The 12,339-nt window shown below is 30.3% G+C and overlaps 1 protein-coding gene across 1 annotated transcript in view; it reads right to left on the bottom strand.

The window, feature by feature from the left end:
• LOC135134962 (rhodopsin, GQ-coupled-like) overlaps positions 1-11,990 on the bottom strand; it is a 54,493-nt gene extending 42,503 nt beyond the window's left edge. The window contains exon 1 of the mRNA XM_064063872.1: positions 11,904-11,990. The gene's annotated coding sequence lies outside the window, so the exon portion shown is untranslated. The remainder of the gene's footprint in view (positions 1-11,903) is intronic.
• Positions 11,991-12,339: the final 349 nt, after the last annotated feature.

Below are 12,339 nucleotides of genomic sequence, written 5' to 3'. Positions count from 1 at the left end.
TTGACAATTTCCACTTGTACGGATATGTGGATGATTTTAACACTAAATTAAAAATATATTTAAGGGGTATTAATAAACATCTAATGCAATCAACTACAAAAAACGCAGGTATACCATCAGGGCCAGATACTAAATTAGGTTTAAGTTTTTTTGCTGCTTTCAGAATGTCATCATCATTAATAGAAAATAAATGCAAAACAGAGGTAATATTACAAACTTTTTGAAGCGAGATAGAGACACAGTTGTTATCACCACAAATATCACAAATGTTAGTATTCATATCACTATTATTATCACATCCAGGAACGTTGTTATCACAGAAAACGGTGGAAAAATTGTAAGCGAAAGCGTTGACAATCTCTTGTGGAGAGGACACAACATCGTCACCATATGTCATTTCGTTTAAAGTCACGTGAGATTTTGTTTTAGTTTTCACAAACGACCAAAACTTTTTTGGATCATATTTGATGGAGTTTTCACTGTTGTTTACAAATCGCAAATATTCATTACGACTTTCACTACGGATGGCACGTCTAAGATTTTTTACTTTATTAATATGATACAACCCTTTGTTTTTCCTATACAAATTCCAGTGTTTCTTCTTTTCATTTATTTTATCAATGATAGATTTAGTGAACCACGCAGGGTATTTAGCACGTTTAGTATTAACACTACATTTGGGTACATGTTGATCGAATAAATCAAAGATTATTTTATAAAGATAATCACACGCAACATCCACATCCTCGATGCTTTCAATAAATGACCATTCAACTGACGATACAGCCGCATATAGATCTTGCAAGTTGGCTTTATAGAAGTTAAATTTGATGACTTCTGATTTTTTCTTAACAGAAATATTTTCTTGAAGACTTAGTGAAACAGACGAATTTAATGCAGGATGATGTGGATCCTCTGGTACTAAAGGAAACTGACTTTGCTGGCAAACAACATTGAAATGATCAGTTGACAAAAAAAGGTCTAATATCCTTGTATATGTATTAGTAATTCTGTTGTGTTGCCTAATACTATTTAAAGAAATAAAGTTACTATAAAGGTTAAATAAATTAGATGTCTTCATTTCTCTCACACATTCAGCGTATTCAGAGATATTGAAATCACCCAAAATAATTAACGGGTTCGAGAAATCCAAGTGATTCTCAAGGTGTTCAAAAATTTGTATGTAGTTCCCAGTTTGCTGTGATGGCGGAATATAAATTGCGACCACCGTTATATTTGATTTTTTGATTGAAATTTTGGCTGCCACTATTTCAATTTGTGGAATAGGTGATATAACATCTAGTTTCTTAATAGCAAATTTGTCGTTTACTGCAATCAAAACCCCGCCACCTCTTCCACATAATCTGTCATCTCGAACTACATTAAAATAACTTGGAAATAGTTCACTAGACAACACGCCACTGGTTAACCATGTCTCTGTTAAGACTACAATTTCTTCATCAATGGTACATACATTAGTATAGAAGTTACTTATTTTAGTATTTAGACCCCTAACATTTTGATAAAATATATTGAATATATAACTTGATTTTTGCAGAGGTGTCGTAGAAGTCTGTTGGGATCCTAAGCGTTTTTTATCTCAATCTTTTGAATTTTCGGCACTCCGTTTGAATATTTTAAAACTATGCCAGTTTCACCATCTTTTTTGCGATTTCTAAATTCAGTTCAGTGATGATGTCATCAAAATTTTTGCAAGGACACATATCTTAATTTGGATTAAAAGAACCGTTCTTGATTTAATCAATAAAATAAATTGCCTCATTGAATTAAGAATATCGTGCTAACCAAAATTTATCTAATTATTTCTACTAACAATTAATTGACGTAAATTCTTTTTGTCGCAGTAACTAATATTTATGCTTTATAACATAACACACTCCTATATTTCTGGTTTATGAGTCTGCCTTGATTTTTATCACAATTACTTTACAAAATTTTTGTGCGCATAGTTGATATTTGGGTTATGTGCATAACAACTGCCGGTGGACATGTGGATTGTTTAGAGAACTTGAGCTCTCCTCGCGTTGGTTCGATCCCATCCTTGTAGACATTTTTTCTCTACAATATTGTTGAATATTTGTCTTCAGGTCTTATTTTTATGCCGTGCTCTTCATGAGTAGAACGAATTTTTGCGTCGTTCTAATTTTATTAAATTGAATTTTATATGAATACGACATACGTCATGATAATTAAAATTAATTTTAGTTCAGAAGTTTTAAAACTTGTCTTGGAGCAGCATTAGTCTGACTTCTGATAGGACGGCGGTACTTTGACAAAAACTTTGTAATGTGAAGGTATTGGATTGTTGGTTGTCAAAACGTTTTTAATTTTATGATAGCATTTGTTTTGTAAATGAATTTTCCCTGTCTGTAATCTAGGATTAAAATAAACACGATAAACTTTTCTGAGACTTGTGTACTCTGTATAATAGAATATTCAAGCCAACTTCGGCTAAACAATAATCGCAAAATTTTCTCGGAGCAACATTCGGTAATCATTTTAATTTAAATTACCTCTATGAATTCAAGAGATAACAATTTTCAATACTGTGTTGATGCTCCACACTTTTCTAAATTGTGTTATGACATACTGTGAAATTTTAAGAATTATAACTATTGACGGTTTGTAAATTTAAAATGCAGTTTCTGTAGAGCATACTATGAGTCTATACATTTTTAAACAATGTTATTAGGCTATATTAATTAACGTTTTTTTAGTAGTATGATGTGCGTTTCACAAACAGGAAGAACTACCAATATTGTAATTAAATAGAACATCTGAAAGTTAGTACATATTTTATTAACCTTATAAACATATACAACGAAAATGGGAAACTGTTATTGAACGGATTGTGCAGTTTCATATTATATATCATTTTTGGTTAAAGTAGAAACGTGCTGGTTATCATTAAAACCTCCATTGATCAAATAATGTCACTCAAACAGAGTAGGTACGTACACACGCAATTCTTTACTTACTGGAAATTATTCATAGTGAGGTGTAATTTTTAAAAATAACCCCTGGTGGTCGTCTGAAGCGTAGTTTCTTAAAGAAAAATCTATAAATTAATGTATTTCAGCGTTAATGGAATGACGGATTAAATTTTTTAATATTGAGCGTTTTACAAAATAAAAAAATGCAAGGGTACTAAGCAGAATTTCTATTGCCTCTGAAGTACAAAAACTTAAAACGGAGCTTATTTTAAGAAGATTATAAAAAAAATAAATTGTTTTGTTTTGTGTGCCTCTTCAGTAATGAGCCAATGAGTTAAAACTAGAAGTATGTGGACAAATACTTTTTTACTTTTATTGAATGTATTTTTGTATTTATTTCCGTCACACAATTTCGTCTATTAATTGGTAATAACAACCTGTTTTATATCTTCATATTTAACTCATCAATCACATTGTATCCCCCCATCTCAAATGGTCACGACAGAGGGAGACATGTATAGAACAACTACAAACAAACTGTCATTCGAATTCAACGAAATTTTCACACTGACAATATCAGCGAAAGACCTAATTGACAGCATAGAAACTTGGTGTCAATGGCAACTTTTTATAAAATACAGTAATATTCATCTCGTTGTATTTAACAAGTAAGCTAAGGAAGTATTGTAATAGGGTTCATCCGGCAAATGACTACGTTCAAGTATGATACATTTGTGAATTCTGATAAACACTCTGTACAAGAATCTCTAAAAAATGTACAGCGTGTCATTAAAAAAAATAAGTGGTCTGTGATAGAGAAACAAAAAATTATAGGGTGTCAAAACAAATTTATATGATCTCATTTATCTTCTTAGGCGGCCACTGGTATTACTTATCTAAGTATATTTTATTTTAATGTATAAATGTTATCACGAAAAAAAATCCCAAAATCAAATGTTTTAATTTTTTAAAGAAACGGGATTTGTTGGACTGTACGTCAGGGGTTAAACAGCTTTCGACCAATTTTTATATTTTTGGTAGAGTAGTTATTATAATGCATCATGAATATCTAATTAAAGTGTTTAATTAAGCAGATATTACATTATTTGGGTTTTTGTTTGGTCCACGCTCCAGAGTCTTGCAACCCAAAATCGACTCTAACTCACTTCATGCATATTAAACGCGCTTGTGACATCATAGGTTATCAATGAAAACAATAATGTGCACAAATTTAATTAATGTATATATTTAAACAATGTTTTCGTTGATGATGTGAATGCAGTATACACGCAAACAGTGAGCGGGAAATATTAATATTTTACCACACAGCATTTTGAAAAAATATTTACTAAGCCTAGAAATGAATTATTAAATTATTATATTATTAATATGATAGACAGTGATTGGTTTATGTTAAGCACGGTGTTAATAACATGTAACCGAATAGTTTAATCGAAGCAATATTCCTGGGTAACAAATTCTATCAATAAATAAATAACATTTGTGGTCAGCTACACGATCAAGCGTTACAGTGAATTAACATTTGAATTTGACGCAACTTAATTTATCAGATGCGTTAACATCCAACTTTAATCAACAGCATCACATTAAAGTGGTATTTCATTAATTATTTTTATTATACCTTTGTTGACGGGCAGTTTGAATTACGTACTGATACACTATGTTATCTCATTATATTGATTTTGAATAAAGTTTTATTGTTTTTGACGTGTTTTTCATTTAATTGTGTCTGTTAACGTCAGTCAATGCCGGTTATAGATGTTGGTGATAACTGTTCATAAATAAAACCTTAATAATTTAACGCTGTGTAATCAACTAACCATATTTTTAAAAAGGCCATGCTGTCAGGATATACCAGCTACCTACGTGTGTTGTTGCAGTGACATTACGAACAAAAAATGTTCAAATACGTTTCTATTAAATTTGTTTCACTTATTGTCTGAATAAAAACGTGTTACATGCGTGGTTTAGCCACTTTAACAAAAAAAAAACTGCATCAAATTTCGTTTGGTTCTCGGATTTCTAAAACAAACTACACAGCATCTGCTTATGTCTACAGATTGTCGTATTATTTACCTTACAACTATGTTGCGTTTGTGCTTTGTGAGGAACGTTGCTACATACATATGTTTAAGTTTAATGGGGTTCAATGACGAAATTAGTTCTGTCATATGTTTAAGGTGGTAAGGAAAGTATGACAAAGATAAAATCATCCTTAAAACATGACATCCATGCAGATAGCACCATATCCATCTTAAAAAAAACAAACAAAATGTGTTTTTTGTTATATCTTAACATTAAATTTTAATGTAAAGCAGGTGTTATAAGGCAACAAATGTGAAGTATACCGCCTGAAATTATTGACTTTGGTAAAGTGAAACGTATTTAATATAAGAGTTATACACAGCAATATTAAACTGGCTGCGCATCTCAAAAGAAGCCAGCAATAACATTTTTTATTTGAAGGTTCTGATTTGTATTTTTTTCTGTATGAATGTGGAGAATATTTCTTGAGGAAATTCGAATCAAAAACCGATAGAAAAAGTTTTTCATAAAAAACAGCTCAAATTGTATTACCTACTGAATGAATTGGATATATACCGACATCACATAAACTGTGACTAACATTCAATGGTTTTCATTTTGAATATGGTTTTAACAATTTGTTTTTTATAAATATTCGCATTTTAAATATTTTAAGTCTATTTTATTGCAAAATAGGGAACAATAGATCTCTCGTTTCCGTCTGTCTGTCTGTCTGTTTGTCCGTCAGTCAAGGTTTAGGAGACAATTTTCCAGTTACTTTAGATTATAATATTGTAGTTATAAGTGAACAATTGAACATACTAATAGGATTTTTCGTTAATAAAATAAATAAACAAAAATAAAAATAAAAAATTCGACTATTCTGACTTTCTTAGATTTTTGTATATTAGGAGAATAATTTGCTTAAGTGACAATTATTTATAAAAAAAACTATGTAATATTTAATTAAGTCCTCTTTTTGCCCTCCTAGCGATACATAAAGAATTTTAGTATAATAGGGTTATTTTGAAAAAAATCTGGTTTAATGTTTGTTGCCAGTTCGCATTTCGTAGATGTTAGAACAATGTTTCTGTTACAAATATTTTGAATAACTAATATCACCAAATCTTCGTTTGCAACTAATAGTTGTTTATCTCCACCCGTGCCTTCATAAATTATGTAAATAAATTCTACTGCGCAACATGTTGTGTTAGAGTTCGTAATTTAATCATCCACTCCTACGCTGATTACCTCCAGAACAATGATATTTGTACAATTTAATTTTATAATTTGCCTCAGAAACTATACGACGAACGCCTCTGAACAACATTGCAGTTATTACTCGTTGTCTTCACCAGGAAGTCGATCTCGAAAAGTGTTAAAATAAAATAAAATAATTTCTTTGCCATATGATATTGGTTTTGGGAAATCTATGCAAAAAAATAGGTAACAGGTGATTTTGATGAAATACGAAAGTTCTGGTTTACAATTCGGTATGTCGGTTTTATTGAGCACATAATCGCCGAAATTACCAAAGCGATTACACATAAAAATTTCTCTGCTCTTTCCTTCCAAAAATCAGTGACGTCATATCACAAGATATTACTTTAAATATGGTGCAAACTGATAAATAAAAATGTGTAATTCAATATACAGAATGTCTTACATAAACTCCATTGATGTACATTATCAAAAAGGTTGGAAAAACTGTATCTTCATACGTAATACATGATATGTCTATAATTATTATTTCCAAAAATATACTCCACATAAAAAATATTGACTTTTCCCATCGATTTTGCCAGGTTATATTTTTGGCTGTTTTTGATGAATTCGTTCCATTCATTTATGAACATGTTGGTCTATAAATAAATTCTACCTATCAATTATAGAAGAATTGCCGAATTAAATATGTTTTAATGGGTGCTCAAGCAACTCTATGTTTAAAATTGGTTTTGAATATTTGAATGTATGCTACGTAATTACTTAATTACTGAACTCGATTGATGTCGCGTTAGTTAACTTTACCTGCGTTATTTTTGTGAACATTTTCATACAAAGAAAATCAGGTAAACTAGCAGTCTTTTTATGTGTAACCTGAATTTCGTTTAAGGTAATTTAGCAAAAGTAGCATCGTAGGTTTTTTCACTAGTGTGCAGATTAAATCAACGAGCAAATAACGCTCAAAGTTTGCTACGGCGGAAGTTCGAACGTGGGTAGGTGTTTTTAGGGGCCTTTTTACAAGCCAACCGGTTAATTATTTTAGATTTATAGTGAAAACACCGACTCAAGTTAAACAAGAAAAATTACATTAGTGTGGATAATTTAGCAGAGCTGTCGACGTTGTAACCTAGTTTGCAATAAGTTAAACAGACACCAATGCAATATATGTATTTATGAGCTACTATACTTACTATATTAAATATCAACTTAATTTTGAAATGAATTAAGAAGTCTGCCAGCAATGGAAATGGGGCAACTAATTCTACCATCGTGCATTGACTTTAGTTAACAGAATAAAAAATACGTGAAACCAATTTTTTAATTGTGACATTCAACGAAAATATTGAATGAGGTTAGAACAATTATGACAATAGATCAGAATTTTGTTATTATTTACAAGTTGAGGGGAATTATTTTGAAGAGATGTTAAGGGATCGTCCATAAAATAAATGAGGTCATCTATTTTTGAATTTTTTTGAAATATATTCCAGTTCTAAAACAACTAAAAAAATATAGCATCCCAAGTAGATCAATAAATCTCATCTCAAGGTGTATTTTTTGTAAAGATTTATTTAATAATTTTTCCGAAATGACGTGCACAGGATAATTATTAAATTATACTTCAAATACTTACATTAATGTTTAAAATTATCTAGAAAGAACTCCTGTCAGCCCGGAAATACAATTAAATGAATATAGTTTTGAAATCAAATTGTAATTGATTCTGTGATAAGAATTTCATAGTAATGGATTTTGTAGTTTTTAAAATAAATGGTAAAATTTCAAAAATCTACATGCGTCAGGATGAAACTTCTGCTGCACTACTGCATTCATAAGCTATAAGTAGAGAAGCATTCTGTTTTGCATATTTAGAGGTGGCTTTGTCACATTTTTGGTGGGAATACAAACAAATTTTGGTCAGCGTTTCACTCTCTATATAAGATTTGTAAAATACTATTTTACAACTATCAGTTCAGTAGTTTTGAAGATAATCGAAATCTACTTTAGTATATACCTATTTGAGAAACCACTCGTCAAATGGACCCTATCTTATGCCCGACAGGTAAGAATGTCAAAATTTTACAACTGTATATAAATTTGATATAGAATGAGATACTATCAAGAAAAGACCGACCCAATTGTTGACCCAATATTAAAAAAATTTAGTCGTTTGATACTAATTGAATTACTTAACACTAATAAATAGGTTTGGGAAACAGTAGCATTGCATTTAAGAATAAAAGAGGGAAGAAACTGCTCGAGGGATGTTACCAATATTATACTCGTACATTCGACGCTACTGTTATTTCATTATTTAACATGTCATTAAATTTTCCTTTGATCACATGTTGATATCGTTGTTAATATGCATGCTAAACAAAATTTGTATTAGCAGGGAAATAAAACAAATACTGTATGTATAAATATCCCATTTAACAAAATTCACCACTGGTTAACCTATTTAGTAAAACAATATAATGTGAAATTGGCAATCATTCGTTAGTTTATTTTTCCTTTACTTAAAAAACTGTGTGCAATATTTTTGTGTTATAAATTTTAATTAGATTTTATCACATTAATATTACCCTACAAACACCGAAAAACAAAAAATCAAAATTTTTTTCTAATAACCATTTCTTGTTTACAACTTTACGAAATTAAAATACTGTTCATTTTCGTATAGCCAGATATTTTTTATTCTTTATGCGGAATTTTCATAATCATAATATATGGTTATCTAACGAAATTTGCTTAGGTTTGTACCGAGAGAGCAATAAAAAACACGATCCAAGACAGCCACGGATTTTTGAAAGTTTGTCTTTGAAGTTTGCATTTTCACCCAAACTTTCAAATTGACTGGAATCTGAGAAAACGAAAGTTCTATCAAAAACAAATCTTTAAAAATCGATTGCTGCCACTGATTGTGTTTCTTGTTGCTCTCTCGTGAAATAAAAATAAATTAATTAAAAAAGTACATCCGATACTTATTTGTTTCGTAAGAGAATTTATACGTCTCATAGTCGGTTGTTTCACGTAACAATTCCCTTAAAGTTTGGGAGACATTTTCTTAGGCTTCACCTAAGTTTCAAAAGGTAGCGAATGATTTTTATACTGTGAGCTTATTTCAAAAATTTCCAAATTAAATTACTTTTGAGAAACCTGAAAACATATTAAAATAAAACTATTTTATTGTGTTACATCATTTTCAAACCTTGTCCAATACAAGTCTGTATGTAAGTAACGCTTGTAAATATGTATCTATATATTTTAGCAACAATAAAGCCATATTAATCTACACATACATAAAGTGAAAAGTCCTGAGTGATCCACTTATCAACGTCCAACCTAAATCCCTGGACCTGAGAACGTGATTTTAAGGGTGGCTGACCGTTACGACGTAGGCGTCTGCTAAGAAGGGATTTGCCCAAATTCCAGCAATAAGCGTATGAAAAGAGGTGCAATGTATTTTTATAAATTGTTTCAAAACTGTTACCTTCATTGATGAGTTATCAACTTTAAAGGAGATTAACAACAGCTTTTTTTAAAAAACTCCGTAAAGGGTTTGCCTTAAGTCGAATAAGCTACACGAAAAGGAGTAGTAACAACAGAAATGTAAAATCAGTAATCTCTATAAACTCCTTAACACAAAATAATAAAGGTACAGTGGAGTGTCAATTTTGAACATAATTTTTAAATTACCAAATTATTTTTTGTTACCTGAAGGTAAGACAAAATTTAACATGTAATCTATTATCCCCAAAAATCTGTTTTATTGCTACAAGTAATTAAACTACTTTTATTTAACGCCCCTTTAATTATTTCGAAAGATTTTTGGTAATCATAATTACATTAAATGGCTAAAAGGTGTGACTATCTGATAATGTTCACTGTAGGTGGCATATGGTCAATTATGACTGTCGAATAGAGATTACTTTTGTTTAGTATGTTTTAATGAATGAGCGCACGTAAATATTTTTATAAAGCTACCATATTTATCAATTTTATCTGAAGTTCAGTTTGTCAGATTAAATCTTACTACTAGGTACGTCGTTGGTAACACGTTGATTTTTATAATAAAAATTTGTAAGTCTTAATGTCATTTTCTTAATGGTACTGAATGTAGTAATATCAAACAGCCAATTAGTTGATATTTGGATTATGTTTCAAAATGAAAAGTTTATGGCTGTCTGGATTTGCATGATTTTAGAATCAAAGTTATATCATTATTCATCATCATCATTGTCATCAATAAGAAAATATCATCCCGTGTCAACAAGTAAGGTGACTACTAATTCTACGACCGCAACGTTTTTGGAAAAAAATTAAATATCAATTTCACATATACGCAAATGACTATTGACTCTTAAGGATAAACCATCCAGTAGTGCCGTTTGTTAGCGCACAGGTTAAATTTACTGACACTAATTAACTTTTAATGTTAAGTGATTAACTGCAGTCGCTTTATAATGATCTTCGTTAAGAACCAGTAACGATTAAATAAATAAATTCGATTTTTTCTTTAGAAGGTCTCACTTGTCACCCGTATCAAAGAATTATGCACCAATTTTTTGCTAACTAAATTCTTTAGTAACTCAAACACGTTCGCTCTACTTTTCTACCTGAATCTACCACAACGTGCTCGTTTAGACATATTTTCTTTGCAATGCTGCCTTTAGGAACCCTCTCATAAGGGTTACAATCGCGCAAAACTGTTATTATGTAATAAATCTGTCGTTTCTGGGTATTCTCTTTTACATATCGTCCGTTAATACCAATTCATCCAGAGCTGGATATTAATTTTGATGTGCGGTTACGTGTGTATGGAACAGTAAACACGGAAGGGTTAGTAACTTCTTGTTTAAAGCGAACCGCGTTGAGGAAATTTCTAGATTGATATAGTGGATCTATGGTTGATTTTTGTAAATAAAAATGTTATAATGTAGAGGTATGCATGACAATAGTTAAAGCAAGATTAAAAAGCTGGATTCCTACCTGTAGCACGTATATCATAAAAAACTTTAATCAAAATTCGCAGTGGCTGAATACAACATGGAAGACTATTTTCTACAACGTTAATCGCTGACGTAAATAATGTATTATTTTTGTTTTTTTTTGTGAATTGATAAACAGACACGTCCATTTATTGTGCTGTGTAGTACGATATGACCATAAAAAAAACTCCTCTAGTAGGACATGATTTAAAAATTATAGGAGTAATTATTATTTATTGTTTCGTGGAAATATTTTTATTACATTTTAATTTTACTTTAACTTATAGTTAAATAGATAGTAGATAATTATAAACATTAGGAAAATATTATTAAGGTTATTTGTTGTAGACTCGATAATACACAGAAATTATAAATTTGCTTATTGATCTGTCTTCCAATTAAACGACCTTATATTTTAAAGTCATGCATCATACCTGCCAAAAATATATATGTAAATTCGTTTATAAAAAAAATTCTACTGTCTGTTAACATTGCATTTAAAATTATAGAACTTTGATCTTCCCAAAAATTGGTTATTTTCACATTAGTTGGTAGTATTTTTTTAAATATAAAAATGAAAATTTTAATTTCTAAGTACCTTTCTCTTACGCTCGGTAAATATTGTAACGACTTGATTTGACTAAAACCTATTGTTTTACAAATGTAAATGTGCAGTCAAATCACTTACATTATTTGATGTCCAAGTTGGAGTTTTACACGTGATAAAGTAATTTTGCGCGAACGAAACTGGTGAAAACGTATAACGCGCGAGAATCACCGGTGAATAACAGAGTTGCGTCCCGACGCTCAGCGTCCGTTTCATTTCTTGTCTTCTCCGAAATGGTTGCGCACGCTCACTCTTCGTAAATACACTGAAAATCGCCAACAACATTCTTGTGAATGTGATCTATCATCACAAGATGTGCATTTTTTTATTGATTTCGAACAAACATTATGTAAATTTCTGATTTTGAATATGATGAAAATGTGTTTCATAATGTTTCTCGTAAATGGGTTTTTCCTTTTTTAATGAGATTAATGTTGTTATTCGGATAAAAGGCAGATTGTTTACTTTAAAAAAGTACAAAAGAATTTTTTTTAAGTATTTATATTCTTTTTAATGA

This window comes from Zophobas morio, unplaced genomic scaffold (assembly GCF_036711695.1).
Source record: "Zophobas morio isolate AGI-343-1 ecotype UQ-CSIRO unplaced genomic scaffold, CSIRO_AGI_Zmor_V1 ptg000024l, whole genome shotgun sequence".
In the NCBI taxonomy this organism is placed as follows: Eukaryota; Metazoa; Arthropoda; class Insecta; order Coleoptera; family Tenebrionidae; genus Zophobas; species Zophobas morio.
The sequence above is the reverse complement of the archived record's forward strand: the minus strand, read 5'-3'. Positions and strand labels throughout refer to the sequence as shown.